The following is a 20,362-nucleotide window of genomic DNA, read 5'->3' on the forward strand; positions in this document are numbered from 1 at the left end:
TCTTTAGCTTTGACATCCACTGCAGAGATGTTTGGTGGCTTCCCTATCCCTTTCTTGGATGGGTCCAATGTCACTGTGGAGAAAGGGCTCTGGAAGAGGACAGAGCCTGAAGCCTGAGGTAGCAAAGCACTTGGAAGGCATGACATGACGTTGGGGAGCACACTAGTCTCACAGGGCTTCAAGGCAAAGGGTGTGAGCCCCTGGGAGACAGAGCTGGTAGTGGATGGGATGTTGGCATGAGGTAGCTTGGCTTGTTTCAAGGAATCTAGAGACAGAGGCTGGCTCCAGCTTTCTGACTGAGCAAAGCCCCAGCAGCAGAAACCTGCTGGGACACGTGGCTGCCTAACGTCTTCAGGGTGTCGGGGCCCCCCACACCAGAGTGGAGGGCGTGGGAGGCCCACATGTTCACCTGGATACGGATCTGCTGGCGCTGCTGCTGTTGCAGACACAGGATCTGTTCAAGGACCCACGGGGTACTGTTGGCACTGGGCAGATGGGCCGGCAGTGTCTTGGCACTCCTTTGGTTCACTGCCACTTTGGTGCCCCATAGCACTTGTAAAGTCACATTAGTGTTGGTGACTTTGCCTTTGGGTAAGTAGCGTATGTCCTGCAGAGTGGGTGGCAAGGGGGTCTCTGTCTTTATGTAAACTACAGACTCCGACCTTGACTTCTCTTTCAGGTCCCATGAGCTGCCACCATTCTCCATGTAACAGTCCTTAATGCTTGGACTAAGTGGCTGGTGGCTCAGCACAGTCCCGGAGAAGTCTTCAGGAGGCACCGACCCCTCGCCGACATTCATGATGAGCATAGGTAGGTGTTTAGTGCAATTTTTCTTATGTTCTAAGAACTCAGAGATGCTAAAGAACTCTGCCCAGTACTTCTCACACACATGAGTGTTCTCATGGTGAAGCCACTTGGCTGATACTTTGTTCCCTTTGACTTCATCATCAGGCCCTGGGTGGTCCATCACAGCACCCGGCTTCCCTCCACTCATGCCTCAGGAGCCACATCTGCCAACTCTGGGGTCAGCTGCTGCAGCTGTTGTTCCTCCTGATCTTCCTCGGAGTTGATGTGTTGGGGTTTCACCAGCTTGTACCTGCGAGCATTGGGGTGCCAGGAAAGCCACTGTGGTTTGCCCTCTCCACCACAAATTCCTGGAGTTGGGAAAATTAGCCCCTTCTATGCAAAGACTTTTGATTGTGTAGATTATGACAAACTATGTATGATATTGGAGTCCTGGTGTGGCGCTGTGGGCTAATGTGTCAGACTGCAAGTAGTTTGAACTGCAAGGTCAGTGGTTCAAGCTCACCAGCTGCTCCTTGGAAACCCTATACAGGGTTGCTATGGGTCAGAATCGACTCAATGGCACATAACAACAACAACAACAACAACAATGTATGATATTGCAAAAAAATGGATATTCCAGAACACTTAATTGTGCTCCTGAGGAACCTGTACACAGATTAGTAGGCAGCTGTTTGATTAGAGGTTACTGAATGGCTTAAAATCAGGAAAGGTATACACCAGAGTTTCAGCCTTTCACCCTACTTATTCAATCTGTATGTTGAGCAAATAATTTGAGAGATTTGATGAAATGAAGAAGAATGTAGCATCAGGATTGGAGGAAGACTCATTGACAACTTGAGGTAGACAGATGATATGGAAGCAAAAGGACTTAAAATATTAGCTGATGAAGATCAAAGACTAAATCCTTCAGTATAGATTACATGTCAGTGTAAAGAAATCAACAATCTTCACAGTGGACCAGTGAATAACATCATGATAAATGGAGAAAAGATTGAAATTAGAAATATTTCATTTCACTTGGATACTATCAACATGGAAATAGCAATCAACAAATCAAAAGACGTATTGCATTAGGCAAATATGCTGCACAAAACCTCTTTAAAGTGTTCCAGAGGAAAGCTGTCAGTTTGAGAACTAAGGTGCACCTGACCCAAGCCATGGTATTTTGAATAGCCACATATGTATCTGAAAAATGGATAATGAATAACAATGACCATAGAAGAATTGATGCATGTGAGTTATGGTGTTGGAGACGAATATTGAAAGTACCATGGACTGCCAGAAGAACAAACCAATCTGTGTTGTAAGAAGTACAACCAGAATGTTCCTTAGGAGCCCAGATGATGAGACTTCATCTCTCATTCCTTGGACATGTTATCAGGAGGACAGTCTCTGGAGGACACCATGCTTGGTAAACTGGAGGGTTAGTTAAAAAGAGGAAGACCCCCAACAAGATGGAGTGACAAAGTTGCGGCAGCAATGGGCTCAAATGTAGTGAAAATTTTGAAGATGATGCAGGATTGGGCAGTTTCATTCTTTTGTTCATAGGGTCTCTATGAGTTGGAAGTAACTCAATGGCACCTAACAACAATTGTTGACTGAAAATTGAACCATAGAAGTGGGTTCATTTCTATACTAAGAGCCATGATCTTAGGGTTCTACCACTCTCTATCTGACCATTAATCCAAACCTTATAATCCTGGTGTGTCTCTGTAGGATCAGCACTGGACTGTAACCCACAAGGTTGACAGTTCAAACCCACCAGCTGCTCCTCAGAAGCCCTATACAGTCGCTATGAGTCAGAACTGACTTGATGGCACTTACAAATAACAATATAATTTTAAATAAGATTTTACTTTAAAATTTTATCTTGGTGGGAAGGAGCCTTACAAGGGATCAAAGTGAGAATTCTCACCAAATATCATTCTGTCCTGTTGTAACCTGTAGGATAAGCACTGAACTGTTAACCCACCAGCTGCTCCTTGGAAACACTATAGAGTGCTGCTATGAATTGGATCCTACTTGATGGCACTTAACAACTCAGTAATGACAATAATTAGTGATTAGTTTCATTTGTGACTGTATTTTCTATTCAAAATATTGGATATACAAATAGATGAGTAGATAAATTTATAGATGGAAAGATAGTATAGCTATAGATTCTATCAATCCTTCAAACTCGTTCAAAAGCTGTCTTCTTCATGAAACTTGCCCTAGTTCCCTACCCAGAAATATCTTCTGTGTCCTTCAATTCTTACAACATTCTACAAGACATGGATTTTTTTAATTTAAACTTTCTATTGTGAATTGAGTGAAGGTTTACAGAGCAGATCTTCAGTTTTATATTCAAAAAAATCATATACTTTGCTTCATTTTATGGTTGTAATCCCCTCCATGCACCAACAGTTAACAGCATTTGCTTCTATTCACTTCAACCACTGCATTCCTCCCTGTGTTTCCTGTCAGCCTCCCTCTGGTTGTATATTGCCTTCCCTGTCACCCATGTCAACGTGTGTCTACCCTCTCTCTAGTGCATGTATCATTTCCTTGTCCCGCCGCCACAAATCATCACAGGTTGTTTATCAAGGAATCCCCCAAGACATGGATTTTTTAAAATAAAATGCTATTAAGCATATCCATCCGCCTCACCTATGAGTTCTCCAAGTGGTTTTCAGTCGTTGGAAAGTCACAGATTGCTAAATTTTCCACCCCTCTTTTTTCCAAAAATTAGTGGTTCTATATGTTAGCCCAAGCTTGATAGTTCAAACCCATCTGTTGCTCCTTGGGAAAAAGATGAGGCTGTCTGCTCCCGTAAAGATTTACACTGTCAGAAACTCCATATAGAGTCACTACAAGTTGAAATCAACCTGACAGCAGAGAGACTTTAGAGGTTAATGCAGGGCTGCCAACATTAGGGAAGGGACATGCCAGCTAAGAACAATTTTTACTCAAAACTTGCTCAATTTCCATAAATTCTTTAGTTCGGAATACCCATTCTTCATAATTCTATCCCGAGTTTATCATAACACACACAGTTCAAAGCCTTTGCATAGTTAATGAAACACAGATAAATATAATTTTGGTATACTCTACTTTCAGCCAAGATCCACCTGGGTTACACCTCAATGTGAAGAAAACAAAATCCTCTCCACTGGACTAATAAATAACATCCATATAAATGGATATTTACCTGAACTTTATTGACTATGCAAAGGCTTTCAATTGTGTGGATCATGACAAGCTATGGACAACATTGAAGAGAATCAATATTCCAAAACACTTCATTGTGCTCATGAAGAACCTGTACATAGACCAAGAGGCAGTTGTTTGAATAGAACAAAGGAACACTGAATTGTTTAAAATTAGGAAAGATGTCCTCTGGGGTTGTATTCTTTCATCATACTTATTCAATCTGTATGTCAAGCAAACAATCTGAGAAGCTGGATTATATGAAGAAAAACATGGTGTGAGGATTGGAGGAGACTCATTTAACAACCTTGATGATACAACCTTGCTTGCTGAAAGTGGAGAGGCTTTCAAGTACTTACTGCTGAAGATCAAAGAACACAGCCTTCAGTATGGGTTGTACCTCTATGTAAAGAAAGCAAAAATTCTCACCACTGGACCAATAAACAACATCCATATAAATGGAGACAATATTGACGTTATCAAGGATTTCATTTTGTTCAGATCAACCATTCAACACTCATGGGAAGCAGCAGTCAAGAAATCAAACAACATATTACATTAGGCAAATTTGCTGCACAAGACCTTTTTAAAGACTTGAAGAGCAAAGATGTCATTTTGAGGCCTGATGCAAGCCATGTTATTTTCTATAGCCTAATATGCATGCAAAAGCTGGACAGTGAAAAAAGAAGACCATAGAAGAATTAATGCATTTGATCTATGGAGTTGGGAGGAGAATATTAAAAGTACCATGGGCTTCCAAAAGAACAAACCAATCTGTGTTGGAAGAAGTACAGCCAGAGTGCTCCTTAGAAGGCAGGATGGACAGACTTCACATCTTGTGCTTCAGATATATTATCAGGAGGGACCAGTCCCTGGAGAAGGAGATCATGTTTGGTAAAGTGGAGGACCCCGACAAGATGGATTGGCACAGTAGCAGCAGCGATGGGCTCACATGTAGCAACAATTGTGAGATTGGCACAGGACCAGTCAGTGTTTCATTCTGTTGTGCATAGGGTCTCTGTGAATTGGTACTGACTTGAGGGCAGCTAACAACAGTAACAGCATATAAATGGAGAAAATATTGAAGTTGTTTACAAGAAAAGATGTCAGTTTGAAGACTAAGATGTGCCTAATGCAAGTCATGGTATCTTCAATAACCTCATATGCACATGAAAGTTGAACAGTGAATAAGGAAGACAACTGAAGAATTGATGAATTTGAGCTAAAGTGCTGCAGAGAATATTAAAAGTACTATGGACTACCAAAATAGCAAATCAATCTGTGTTGGAAGAAGTACAGCCAGAATGCTCCCTGGAAGCCAGGATGGCCAGACTTCATCTCTCATGCTTTGGACATATTGTCAGAAGGGGCCAACTTCAATTTCAGTGTGAATTTGCATGTGAGCAATGGATGATCTGTTGCACAGTCTGCCCCTGGCTTTGTTTTGACTGATGATATGGAGTTTTTCTACCATCTTTTTCCATAGATGTAGTCAACTTGATTTCTATGTATTCCATTTGGTGAGATTCATGTGTGTAGTCATCTTTTCTGTTGTTTAAAAAAGGTATTTGCAATGAATAAATCATTGGTCTTATAAAATTCGATCAGCATCGTTTCTATCATCAAGTCCACGCATTCCAACTATTGATCCTTCCTCTTTGTTTCAATGCACACATCACCACTACTTTTCATAGAGGCATTAGGGAAAGTCAATGAAATTACCCATGGAACATCTGCAGCAAATAGTGTACATGGAACTATCGTAAGTTTTCTTACTTCTTTCTCTTCAAGCTCAAAGTAGTAACACTTGTTTTCAGTTCTTTGATTTTATCTCAGTTCAATTCAGCAAACATGTACTGTTGTCTACTCTATGGTTCTGAGGAGATACCTCCAAGACTGTCTCCAGTGTTTCCTTCCTCCTAGAACTCACACCTCTGTGAAAAGCCCTCCCACACTGTGCTAGAGTTGGTCTGGGTTGCCAATAGAATGCAGCAAAAGATGACATGTCACTTCTGGTATTAAGTTATAAAAGATACTGTGGTTCCATGTTGGTCTCTTTCTCTCTGATCTCTCCCTCTGGAGAATCCAGCTTCCATGTCACAAGCAACCCCATGGAGAGACCAACATGGCAAAGAACTAAAACTTCTGCCATCAAACACGTGAGTTATCTTGGAAGCTGATCCTATGACCCAATCTAGCCTTTAGATAACTGCAACCCAGCCAAGAGCTTTACTAAAATCTCATGAGTCACTCTGAATCAGAACCCCCCTCCCAACTAAGCCACTCCTAGATTCTTGAGCCACAGAAACTGTAAGATAATATCTGCTGTTTTAAACTGCTAAGCTCTGAACTAATTTATTACTTAGCAATAGAAAACTTATATACTCTTCTTCTCTTGGTTTTATCTCTTCTAACAGAACTCATTTTCCAGGTGGCTAGAGAGATCCCCTGGACTCAGAGAAGGCAGGTCTCTATGGCAGCCCAGAAGAAGAGGTGTGATTTAATGAAACAATTTTGGAAGCCTCATTCAGCTTGGACACGGATTGGCCTAAGGAAGGGCAGGTGACCCATTTTTTCACCAGAATGAAGAAGGAGGGCTACATTGTTGGAAAGAAAATGATTTGGTGCCCTTTCCTTCTTCCTCCTCTTCCCATCCTTGAATATGCATTCAATGTCTGGGAATACTGCAATCATTTTCCAACTGTGTGTAATAAACATGAGGGAAAAGCTTAGAGGACCATCCAGAAATGATCCCTGATGTTAGAAAGCCAAAAAATCAACACTGGTAGCCTCCATTTTCATATTTCTTCTGCAAATAATAATGATAATATTGCAGACTAATGCCACTATAACCAAAGAAATCTATTAAACTCTGCCTATGTCCTGGGCACTGTGCAAGGCATGGAGAACAGGACAACAAACAAACCAGGCACAGCTCTTGTCTTTCTGAAGCTCAAAGCTTTGTCCAGAACACAGACAACTAACAAGCCAAAGGGTGATGAATCTTATATAAAGTTTTGCAAAAGTTTAAGTGTTATGGCAGCCAGCAGTGTTGTTGTTAAGTGTGGTTGAGTTGGTTCATAAAGACCCTGTATAGGGTTTCCAAGGAGTGGCTGGTGAATTTAAACCTCTGACCTTGGGGTTAGCAGTCCAGCACCATACCAGGGTTACCATGGCAAGTATAGGTCTGCCTAATGGGCTCTGGATGTTTCTGGAAGGTGAGCCAGAGATGTTTCACTTAAGACAAGACTTGAAGTAGATGGGCAGGAGTTGGTTGAAGGAAAAGTTAGAGGAAAGAGAGTCTGATAAGAGATTCTGAAATGAGAAAATGTGATGCTTTTGAAGAACTGGAAGGAGCCAGGATGGAACCAGAGAGGGAAGACAGAAGAATGGGTTTACAGGAGATAGTGACAGGCAGATCCTGGGACCTTTAGACCATGGTAGGGATTTGGACTTTATCTTATGGGCACTGAGAAGTCCTGAGAAAATTAACCAGGAAAGTGATACGATCAGATTTGTTTTTTACAAAATGACTCTGGGCTCTGTTGTTGACTGTCCATACCATCTACTTGTTATTATTGGTTGGCACACTATCTACTTGTTATTGTTGTTAAGTACTAAGAGGCAATTCCAGCTCATAGAGACCCTGTATAAGGTTTCCAAGGACCTTGCAATTAGCAGTCCAGTGCTTATCCTAAAGTGCCACATCAAGACTACTTCTTAGACACCCACCTTTCCTTCCTGGTCTCTTCAGACTCACATCACTCTGCTTATTGGTGTTTGTTACCATTGGTGACCCCACATGTTCAGTCAGAGTAGAAGTGTTCCAGAGAACTTTTGGAAGGTACTATCTCCCAAGGTAGCCCTGGGTGGGTTTGAAATGCCAAGCTTCTGGCTAGTGGTGGTGGTGGTTGGTGATTATGTGCTGTGGAATCAGTTCTGACTCATAGCGACCCTATGTAGGGTTTCTGAGGCTGTAAATCTTTATGGGAGCAGAAAGCCTCATCTTTCTCCCACAGAACAGCTGATAGTTTCGAACTTCTGACCCTGAGGTTAGCAGCCCGATTCGTAACCACTATGCTACCAGAGCTAGTAGTCAACTCTTAAGCATTTGTACCACCCAGGGACTCCCAGCTCCAATCTTGGTGCTGAGAACAGACTAGGGTAGGGAGGCAGTCACCCCCATGGGAGATGGTCCTGGCTGAGACTTGGGTGCTGACAATGGAAGAGACAAGTGAGTGGATCCAAGGAATATTTGAAGGCTAGGATCACCAGATTTGGTGAAAACATTATTGGAACACAAAGGGACATGAAGAGTGTTCACCAGGTGTTTCCTTATGTAGCTGGAGTGGGGTTGGGGGTGGGGGACAGAAGCAGGCTGAGGAATTGTCTTCATCCAGCACTAAGTTCCCCCTGGCCCCCATACACACACAAAGTGGCTTTTCTGTGTGTGTGCAAAGGAATTGGTTTCCCTGGCAGTGACAGCAGAGAGGAGGAGCTGGCATGGCATTTTGGGATTGGATAACTAGTTTGTGGTTTCAGCCTTTGTGATTCCAAGTCCCTTCCTTAGAAACATTTTCACCTCCTTCCTCACCAAAAAAAGTGGACCATCTTAACAGCTGCACCCTGGACCTCTAGCTCTTTCAAGGTTAGAAACATGTCCAACACACATCTCATCAGAAGAGGTGTCCTGAGCCCCAAACAGGGAACCACAGAGGAGGCCCAAGCCCCTGAACCCCGAAACCACCTGCTATTTTTTGAGGGTTAGCCAGGGTGGTGACAAAGATACCAAGAACTGAACCATGTGGTTTGGAGTCATGAGGCAGATAAAGCCCTGTTAAGAGTCTGAGCTAGGCAGACAGATGAAGCAACTAGCCTGATGTAAGGGCCTGGAGAAGCCATTCCAGCAGGGTTCCTCTGAGAGAGTTAGAGAAGGAACCAAAGCCAGTTCACTCATGACGTGAGGAGAGGGGTGACCCCACACCAGATCAGTGCCAGTGACAGAGAAGGCAGGTAGCCTGTCAGCAAAGGTTGAAGCCCGGGAACGCCAGGGACTCCAAGGCAGCCCTCTATCTTGAGCATTTTAGGACAGAGACTGTGGCATGGGTTGTTGTTGTTGTTGTTAGGTGCCATTGAGTCGGTACCGACACATAGTGACCTTATGCACAGCAGAATGAAACACTGCCCAATCCTGGGCCAACCTCACTAACATTGCCACGCTTGAGTCCATTGATGCTGCCACCTGGTCAATCCATCTCACTGGGGGTCTTCCTCTTTTTCCCTTACCAAACATGTTACCTTTCTCCAGCAACTGATCCCTCCTGACAATATGTCCAAAGTATGAGAGACAAAACTTGGCCATCTTGGTCTCTAAAGAGCACTCTGGCTGCACTTCTTCCAAAACGGATCTATTGGTTCTTTTGGCGGCCCATGGCACTTTCAATATTTTCCTCCAACACCATAACTCAAAGGCATCAATTCTTCTACGGTCTTCCTTATTCACTGTCCAGTGGCATGGGTGGGACATAGAAAGTCAGCTGTCAGGCACATGTGGGCCTTGGCTCTCAGAATCAACAGGAAAACAGAGGCTTGAGGAGGAAGAGGGACTACTCTAGCCTGTGAACCCCTTCTGCTTTGGGTTAGGATGGTCCTGGGTCTGAGGGTGGATCAGAACTGGGAGATAAAAAAGGAAGGTATCTCAGCCAAGGGAGAGGAAGACCTGGTGAGAAACAATCAGACATCACTAAGAAGGCTGTCCTGTGAGGATGAAGCCTTGCTCCTAGGAAAAGGTCTGGAGAGACGGGTCCTATGAATGGGCTCTGGAATAAAGTGTCCTCTGAGAAGGGACTAGGAGGGGAGGGATGGTGGGTGAAGATGAGGAAGGCTAGGCTTGGGGGCCTGGGGTGCTGATTCAAGTTGTGGGAGCCAGCAGAAATGAGAGAGAGCTGGAGGCCAGAGTGGGTTCCTCTTGTTCTGTGAATTCTCTCCAGTCTGCATTGGCAGGGACCTACCCAGATCCCATGGGGGCTCTGTTTCTAGTTTCCAAGGCATATTCCCTTGGGGTCAGTGTGAGATTTTGTCTCTCTTCAGAATGTGGTTTTGACAAAACTATTCTTTCTTGCTGTTGCATAATTTGATTCCTTAGAATTGATAGTTTCTTGAAAATGACAGAGGAAGTAGTGAATGTATGTCTTAGTATGATACTATGGGGAAGATAGACCTAGGGTCATTCAAGTGATGGGACTGAGGCTTGGTGGGAAGAACTGAATGCATTCACTTAATGATAAGTCATCCAAGCCCACTGGGGCCTCTTCCATCTGGAGGCTGCCTGGGAATGTGACCCCCAGCCCTGTTTCTTCCTTCCAGTCACACCAATGGGCAGCTTTCTGTCTAGTTGGTCCTCTAGTTGCCCCAGAAATTCTCTGCATCCCCTGACTTCCTTGGTACCCTCAAGGGTTCCTGTTCCCCAACTCCCACTGAGGCAGGATGCCTTGTCTTCTGGGACCCCAAAACAGGCATAAGTTCATTCTCCAGTCTTAGAATTGCTGATTACCAGAGAAAAGTGAACAGATTAATAAGCAGAAGGCACAAACCTCAGAGCTGTGCCCTTGGCTACAGACCCTGCTTTTACTCTGCTCAGGATGCTTATGTCCACTGTGATGTTCTTGAGGGAGGTTGCCTTTCCTTTTATTCTAGAGAGAAAGCCTAGATAATGCCACCTAAGAGAATGAGCCCCAAGACCCTCTTCACTGCCCATGTGGCCCTGAACTACCAAGACCAGATGAGAGATCAGCAGCCTGGGGCATAGGGTCTGCTAGAACTGTCCCCAAGAGACCATTGGGTTCAGCCCACCACTGCCAGAAACCCAGGGTCCCAGGGCTTCCCTTCCTGGCCACCGTACACCTCCTAATTGTATTCCAGGTCCTTTCCCTGAGCCTTCAGGAACTTATGACCCAGCAACAGCTAACCCTCTTGGCTCTTCTGAATGGTCCGGTATCAGACTGAATGAAGAATGTTCTTCCCGGAACCTCAGAATATGACCTTATTTGGAAACAGGGTCTTGGCAGATGTCATTAGCTAAGATGAGGTGATACTGGAGTAGAGAGGGCCCAAATCCAATCTGAGAGGTGTCCTTATCAAAGAGGAGAAGAAACACACAAGGAAGAAGCCACGTGAAGGTGAAGAGATTGGAGGGATGACCCTACACAGTTTCGAAATGAGTCGAACTGATTCAATAGCACTTAACAACCACAACATCTACAAACCAAGGAGCACCTGGAATCACTTGTTGTTGTTGTTAAGTGCCATCGAGTCAGTTCCGACCCATAGTGACCCTGTACAGGGTTTCCGAGGGTGTAAATCTTTCCGGGAGTAGAAAGCCTCATCTTTCTCCCACGGAGCGGCTGGTAGTTTCGAACCGCTGACCTTAAGGTTCGCAGCCCGATTCGTAACCACTACGCTACCAGAGCACTAGACGTCAAGAAAAGGCAAGGAAGGCTCTTCCTTCAAAGTCTTCAGAGAGCACGCCCATGCCCACACCTTGACTTTGGACTTGTAGCCTCTAGAACTGTGAGAGAAAACATTTTTGTTGTCTTATGCCACTCAGTTTGTTATGTTTTTTTACGACAGCCCTAGGTAAGGAATATAGTTCCCTGAACTTTCTTGTTCTCTCCTAAGGTCCCTGCTTCCTGTGTCCTCTCCAGCAGAAGTTGTTTTTCTCTCCCATTCCTGCCTCTACAATGCCCTGCTCCTCTGAAGTTTATGCAAAGCCTGGCTCTCTTCTCACACCACCAGCTGAGAGGGTTACTACTAAGACTGGAGCCAACTTATCTGCGGTTGACTTCTGGCCCTGCCACCTACAGCTGTATGCCTTTGGGAAAAGCTTTTAACCTCCCTGGGTATCCATTTTTTTTAGTTTATAAAATGGGGGGTATTGCTAGTAACTATTTTTGAAGGGCTGTTGTGAGGATATAAACTCTTTGCTGCAATTGTTCTGTTGAGTTGGCGCACTGACTCATGGGGAGCCTAGGTGGAAGAACAAAGCCATAGTTGGGCCTGAGTCATGTTCATGATCATTGGTGAACTTGCGTCCATTGTTACAGCTACGTGTCAGTCTGTTTCATTGAGAGTTTCCCACATTTACCATCAGATAAGCACTGGACCGCAAGGTCAATGGTTCAAATTCAGTGACTCAACGGCACTTAACAACAATTTTACCAAGGAGTCCTGGTGTGACACTGTAGGATAAAGCACTGGACTACAAGGTCAGTTTGAACCACAACTGTTAAATCCTACCTGTCACTCCTTCAAAACCCTATACAGCGTTGCTAAGAGTCAGAATTGACTTGCCGGCTCTTAACAACAACAACACTTGACCAAACATGTTCATTTCTAATGATTGTACTTTCCTGATGATGGCGCAATTAAGCAAGCCTCACCATCCTTGCCTCTAAGGAACACTCGGGTTGATTATGATTATTTTCTGGGAGAAATCCAGCTGATTAAACTTTGCCATCTAAGAGGATGGGAAAAGTAGCAAGAGAAAGAGAGGACAATGTAGGGAATTTCTTACTTGATCACTTTGTATACTAATGACAGAATTAGGTCTGCAACACAGATTCTGTAAATCCCACACTAACGCAATAAATATAATCAAGCTATATTTATTGTATCAACCAGGGTCCAGCTCAGAGACAGATACCATCCCAGTTATTTGAACAGAGAGAATTTAACATAAAGAATTGTTCATTAAGAGCGTGATGAAATCTTTAAATAAACATAGTAACCCCATGTTGTATTTTGTCCAGTTTTTAGCAAATAAAAGCCTCTATCTATCTATCTATCTATCTATCTATCTATCTATCTATCTACCTATCTATCTGTCTCTACATATCTATCTATCTATCTATCTATCTATCTATCTATCTATCTATCTATCTAGAGGGAGAGAGAGAGATGTAGATATAGATATATATAAAGAACACTTGGCTAACTGGAAAACTGAAAAAGAGAGAGCATTTCAAGGTATCATGAGGCAGCAACTGTAGCATGCAGTGCCACCCCAGGACTGGGGGCCAAAGGAAAGAGACTGAAACTCAGACCTATGAGGCAGAGAAGCCACTCAGCTGGTGTTGGTGTCTGGGGAGGGGGGCAAGAGGAGATGTGGCTGAGTGAAGCTGTTCCAGCAAGTGATGGGAACACTGAAAATTAGATCCAACTACTGCCCAGAAAGGACTTGTTACTACTGTTGGGGTGAAGAGCTCCCCTGGAGCAAGACCCTCAGGGACAGTGAGTAGACAGGAAGGAGCACGTCCATTCTTCTCACTTCTGACAGAAAGAATTGTGGTTGGGGTCCCAGCCACAGCATAACCACACAGCAGAGCAGAGAAGGAGCTGAGAGTCAATATCTTAATAACAAGCTCAGGCAGGTTATACTGGTAAGGAAATGGGCTGAGGATGGGCTGGGTTAGTCAATAAAATGTTGAAGCCCAGTGGGCAAGTTGATTAGGGGGATTCCTTGTTTTCCTCTGTTATGGGCACTCACTAAGTGACCTTCTCCCAGAACTTGGCAAACAGATCACCCTCTGAGAGTTAAACTATAAAATCACACTGTACTAAGATGCATCAAACCATCATAGGAGACAAAAGGAATATAAACCAAGGGCAAAAGTGTGCCAAACAGATGTTAGGTACTGAGCTGATATCCTCTATATAAACAGAGGTGCTATGAATACACAAGAAGAATATGAGGACACCAATAACAAGAATTGACAAAGGAAGAAATGCAGAGGCTCAACAAATGTGAAAAAAATTATTTAAACAAGAAAGTAGAACCCCACACCATTTTCTCACTAAGAATGGCTAAGATGGAAAGAACATTAATATTCAGTGTTGGCAAAAGTAAGGGAAAGGGAGGACTTAAATTCTTACAAACTGTTGAGGAGAGAGTGAATTGTTTTTGTTTTGTTTTTTTTTAACATTTTATGGGCTACTGCGTTGGGAGTCCCAGTGTGGCTCTGTGCACGGAACTGCAAGGTCAGTTTGAATCACAAGATCAGTGGCTCAGTTTCACCAGCCACTCCTTGGAAACCCTATACAGGCTCATTATGAGTCCAAACCAACTCGATGGCACTTAATAGCAGGTTGGTTTTATGGGCTACCATCAACAAGCTGATGTAGCACTGTGGGTTAATGGGCTGTATGGCAAAGTTGGTTTGAGCCTCAAAATTGATGTTTCAAGCCACTCCTCAGAAACCCTTGATACGGTCGCTATGGGTTGGAACCGACTCAATGGAATTTAACAACAACAACATCAACAAACTGATGCAGTACTGGAGGCACTCACTGATCTGTGCCAAGAAATCTTGAAGATAGCTACTTGGCCAACTGACTGCAAGAGATCCATATTTCTGCCCATTTCAAAGAGAGGTGACCCAACAGAATGCAGAAATCATCAGACAATATCATTAATACCACATGCAAGTAAAATTTTGCTAAAGATAGTTTTTAAACAACTGCAACAGTACATTGACAGAAAATTTCCAGAGGTTCAAGTTGGATTCAGACAAGGACATGAAACGAGGGATATCATTGCTGATATTAGATGGATCATGGCTTAAAGCTGAGAATACCAGGAAGATATTTAGTTGTGTTTTAGTGACTATGCAAACACTTTCAATTATGTAGATTATGACAAGCTATGGACAACATTGTGGAGAATGAGTATTCCATAACACTTAATTGTGCTTATGAGGAACCTGTACATAGACCAAGAACAGAACAAGCGAGCACTGAATAGTTTAAAATTAGGAAAAGTGTGTGCCAGAGTTGTATTCTTTCACCACTTATTTAAATCTATATACTTAACAAATAATCCGAGAAGTTGGATTATATGAAGAAGAACATGGAATCAAGATTTGAGGATGACTCATTAACAACCTATGATATGCAGATGGCACAGCCTTGCTTGTTGAAAGCAAAGAGACTTAAAATACTTACGATGAAGATCAATGTAAACAAAAATCCTCACCATTGGACCATTAAATAACAACATGATCAATGGAGAAAAGATTGAAGCTGTAAAATATTTCACTTTGTTTGGATCCATCATCAACACTCATGGAAGCAGCAGTCAAGAAATCAATGATGTATGGTATTAAACCCAGCTTCTCGGATTATTTGCTCAGCATGCAGGTTGAATAAGTATGGTGAAAGAATACAACCTTGTCACATACCTTTCTTAATTTTAAACCATTCAGTGTGCCCATGTTCTCTTCGAACAACTGCTTCTTGGTCCAGGTACAAGCTGGGTTATATGAAGAAAAATGTGGCATCAGGATTGGTGGAAGAATCATTAACAACCTGCAATATGCAGATTATACAACCTTGCTTGCTGAAAGTGAAGAGGACTTAAAACATTTACCCATGAAGATCAAAGAGCACACAGCCTTCAGTATGGATTACATCTCAATGTCAAGAAAACAAAAATCCTCACCACTGGACCAATAAACAACATTCTTATTAACAGAGAAAAGATTGAAGTTGTCAAGGACTTCATTCTTCTTGGATCAACTATCAACACTCACGGAAGCAGCAGTCAAGAAATCAAATGACGTATTGCATTAGGCAAATCTGCTGCACAAGACCTTTTTAAAGTATTGAAGAGCAAAGATGTCAGCTTGAGGACTAAGGTGCGCCTGACCCAAGCCATGGTATTTTCAATAACTTCATATGCATGCGAAAGCTGGACAGTGAATAAGGAAGACCGTAGAAGAATTGATGCTTTTGAGTTATGGTGTTGGAGGAGAATATTGAAAGTGCTATGGGCTGCCAAAAGAACCAATAGATCCATTTTGGGAAAAGTGCAGCCAGAGTGCTCCTTAGAGGCCAAGATGGCTAAACTTCATCTCTCATACTTCAGACATATTGTCAGGAGGGACCAGTCGCTGGAGAAGGCTATCATGTTTGGTAAGATGGAGAGTCGGAGAAAAAGAGAAAGACCCCAAACAAGATGGATTGGCCAAGTGGCATCATTGATGAACTCAAGCGTGGCAATGGTAGTGACGTTGACCCAGGAACGGGCAGTATTTCGTTCTGCCATGAGTCGGTGCTGATTCAATGGCACCTAAGAACAACAACAACATGGTATTAAACAAATCTGCACAAGACCTCTTTAAAGTGGTCAAGAGCAAAGCTATCAGTGCGCCTGACCCAAACCATGGTATTTTCAATAATCTCATATGCATGTGAAAGCTGACCAATGAATAAGGAAGACCGGAGAAGAATAGATGCATTTGAGTTATGGTATTGGAGAAGAGTATTAAAGGTACCATGGACTTCCAGAAAAACAAACAAATCTGTGTTGCAAGAAGTACAACCAGAATGCTCCTTAGAAGCCAAGATGATCAGATTTCATTTCTCATACTTGGGACATACTATTAGGAGCTACCAGTCCCTGGAGAAGGATATCATGCTTAATAAAATGAAGGGTCAACAAAAAAGAGGGACACCCTCAATGAGATGGATTGGCACAGTGGCAGCAACAATGGGCTCAAGTGTAGCAGCAGTTGTGAGGCTAGCATAGGACCGGGCAGTGCTTCATTCTATTGAACATAGTGTCACTATGGATCAGAACTGACTCGACAGCACTTTACATCAACAACATGTTGGATTGTGTGCTGTACTGATACTGGATGATATGCCACTGGTATTTAAAATACCAGCAGGGTCGTCCATTGTGGACAGGTATCAGTGGTATATCCAGACTAAGATAGACTAGGAAGAAAAATCTTGTGATCGACTTCCAAAAGTTAGCCAATGAAAACATTTTGGAGCACAACAAAATATTATCCAATGAACACTTGCTTTGGACATATCATCAGGAAGGATGAATTGCTAGAGATGCACATCATATTTGTTGAAACAGGACCAATGAGAGTGTGGAAGACTTTGGTGAAATGGATTTGGTACAACAGCTAGATTTGAAAAATGGATTTTAGCATACTGGTGTTGTGAGGATGACACAAGACCAGGCAATGTTTGGTCTACTGTACATAAGATCACCATGCAGCTGAATCAACTTGATGGCAGTTAACAACAACAACAAAACAACAACAACTTGTTGATCCATATTAACAGCCTTCAATAAGAATATGCATATCTCTTCACCTAGATATTCCATTTCTGGGAATTTATCTGAAGGCAACATGTACTGCGAAGTACATGCACATTGCAGTGTTGTTGTTGTTGTTTCTATAGCAAAAAAAAAAAAAAGTGAAATCTCCTAAATATTCAATGAAAGTATCAGTTAGGTCAATTATGGTACATTCTCCACAACCATGAAAAGATACTGCTGAATATGTTTGCTCTACAGTTATAAAAAGATGTTCTCAATATATTAAGTGAAAATCCTGGTTGCAAAATAACATTTGGTACCATCTAATTCCCTGCCCCCAACTTATAAATTACATATATTTATAATATATAAAAAGAAAAGACTTAAAGGACAAGTACCCCAAAAATGGCAAAAGTGTTTTTTTTCTGGCTTGGACTATGGAATTTTGTTTACTTCTCTTTACTTAGCTGTAGTTTACTGCTTCCCAACATGCATTATTTATGAACAGGGCAAGAGAAAGAAAGAGAGATTTCATGTCACTGGAGGTACTACCATAGCCAATGTCTTTAAAGGTATTAGTATATATAAAAAATGGACACATGTCCTTCAGGAGGCGAGTGGGCAAGGCTTGGAAGAGTAGACATGGGCAGTCATGGAAGACAAGGTCACCCAAGTCCTGTTCAGATGATGGGGACCCTGATGAAACTGAGGCACAGATCTCTCCTTTGAGACTGATCATTTAAGCTGTCTTAGCACTATGTGGTTAAACCTGCTATCATGAATTGAATTGCATCCCCCCAAAATATATATCTACAGGAGTCCTTATCCCCAGTTTTAGGGTCTTTGAAGATGTAATCACATAACATGAAGCCACACACCAGAGTAGGGTGGGTCCTAATCCGATGTAAGTGATGCCCTTGTAAAAGAGAAGAGACACAGACCCACACACAGAGGGTAAAAGCCATGCGAGCATAGAGGGAGAGCTGTAAGCCAAGGATTACCCGGAGCCATTAGACACTGGGAGGAAGCATGGAACAAAGTCTCCCTCAGAGTCCTCAGACCTGTGTTGGAAGAAGTGCAGCCAGAGTGCCCCTTGGAGGCCAGGATGGCTAAGCTTCGTCTCTCATACTTCAGACATACTGTCAGGAAGGACAAGTCACTGGAGAAGGAGATCATGTTTGGTGAGGTGGAGGGTCAGAGAAAAAGAGGACGACCCCCAGCGAGATGGATTGGGAAAATGGTAGCGTCAATGGATTCAAGCGTGACAACAATTGTGAGGTTGGCCCAGGGTCTGGCAGTGTTTCGTTCTGTTGTGCATCACTATGAGTCAGTGCTGACTTGATGGCACCTAACAACAACAACAACAACAACAACAACAACAGAGCCCTCAGGAGAAATCAACTCAGCTGACATCCTAATCTTAGAGTCTGTGCCTCCAGAGCTGTCAGAGAATACATGTCTGTTTCTATCAGTCACTTTGCTATGGCAACCCTAGAACACAAATACACATAACTATCATATATACATAACCCTCCACTCAAAGAGCTTGAGGATTATAATTCTTCTCTCTATCTTGTCTTGGAAAAAGTGCTGGGCAGAGGATGCAAGTGTTTAATGCCCCTGCAATTATATTTCTTGCTGTAAATTGATGAACCTGACAAGGGAGTCTGGTCTGGCATGGATGGATCTCCCACCTTCCAGGCTCTTAGTGGCATTACTTTCTGCTCTGACTGGAGATACCAATGCTAGTCTAGAGGATGAAAGAGCTTTAAGCTCAGGAAGTGACAAGTTCCAGCCACTGTCTGGAGTCATTTAACCTCATCCTCCAAGTGATAGGACAAATCTTCTGAAGTCAAAAATAGAAGGAAAAGATGGATTGTAGAGGGAAAATGTTCTCCTACCCTTTGGAGCCAAGCTGCTTGGGTTGAATTCTGGGTCTACTATCTCACTAGCTTGAGCTGTGGACAAACCTCCTGTACCTCTTTATGCCTTTGCTTCCTCAGTCTCCTAAGATGTGGCAAGGTAGAAAACCACATACAGAAACAAACTGTGTGTTAAAGTAGAACTGTGCTCCATAGAGTTTTCAATGGCTGATTTTTCCAGAAGATCCCTAGACCTTGTGGTGACCAGAGTCATCTGAGGTGACTCTGAGTGGACTTGGATCTTCAACCTTTCAATTTGCAGCATAACGTTTTAACCATTTGCACTCCCTGGATGAAGTTGATGAATGCCAGGATTTAGATCAGCGTCAGGCATGTAGTAAGCACTTAATAACTGCTCATTATAATCGTTATTCCTACAGTGTACTCTCTGTGTCAATGGAAGACTCACTTGCCAACAGGAGAGCCAGTCTCTTTCTTGGAGTCTTCTGCATAGATACCCTTGATCATGAGTTCTGAAGTAATTGGAGAGAAGTTTATTCTCTGACACACTATAGAAGGACCAAAGGTCCTTTAATACTCTTTAAATTTTATAATCTTCATGTTCAACAGTTCCAAGAAGCAACTGAGTGTAGCTCTTTTGCTATGCCTTTTCTACATTCCAGGTGGGTTTGAAGCCAGCAGCTCTGTTTGCCTAACTGTATTCATATCCTAGAGCTGCCATAACAAAGAATCACAAAACAGATGGCTTATAAGAACAGAACTTGACTGTCTCACAGTTCTGGAGGCAAGGAGTCTGAAATCAGTGTTCAGCTATGTTGATTCTTCCTTAGAGTTCAGAGGGAGAATCTGTTCTATGCTTCTACCTTCTGTTGGCAGACTGCAGTCCTTGACATTGCTTGACTTGTAAACACATCAGCCCAATCTCTGCTTCTTCACAAGGTCATCTTCACTCTCCATCTCTCTGTATCTCAGCTCCTCATTGATAAAGCCATCACTCACATTGGTTTAGAACCCACCCTACTCCAGTATGAGCTCATGTCTACTTAACCGATCACATCTTCAAAGACCCTCCTCACAAACAAAGTCACATTCAAGTATTAGAGGTTAGGATTTTAACATATATACTTTTGGCACATAATTCAGTCCATAACATTAATCAAGAAGGCGATTATGATAATAGACTGGAAATAAAAATCAAATTTAGGCCTTGTTCTGAACACTGGGAAACTCTACAACTCAGCATGAAAGAAATCCTATCCAAGATCTCTGTGGCCACATTACACTGTAAAGAAACCCAGAAATGGAGCCATCCTGAGCTTGAGTTGTTGTTGTTAAGTGTTGTTGTATAAGGACCCTATGTGCTACAGAA

The 20,362-nt window shown here is 42.8% G+C and overlaps 1 pseudogene; it reads right to left on the reverse strand.

Moving 5' to 3' along the window:
- Positions 1-19,500, reverse strand: part of LOC102835340 — a 63,650-nt pseudogene extending 44,150 nt beyond the window's left edge.
- Positions 19,501-20,362: the final 862 nt, after the last annotated feature.

The sequence above is a fragment of the Chrysochloris asiatica genome, unplaced genomic scaffold (genome assembly GCF_000296735.1).
Source record: "Chrysochloris asiatica unplaced genomic scaffold, ChrAsi1.0 scaffold00076, whole genome shotgun sequence".
NCBI lineage: Eukaryota > Metazoa > Chordata > Mammalia > Afrosoricida > Chrysochloridae > Chrysochloris > Chrysochloris asiatica.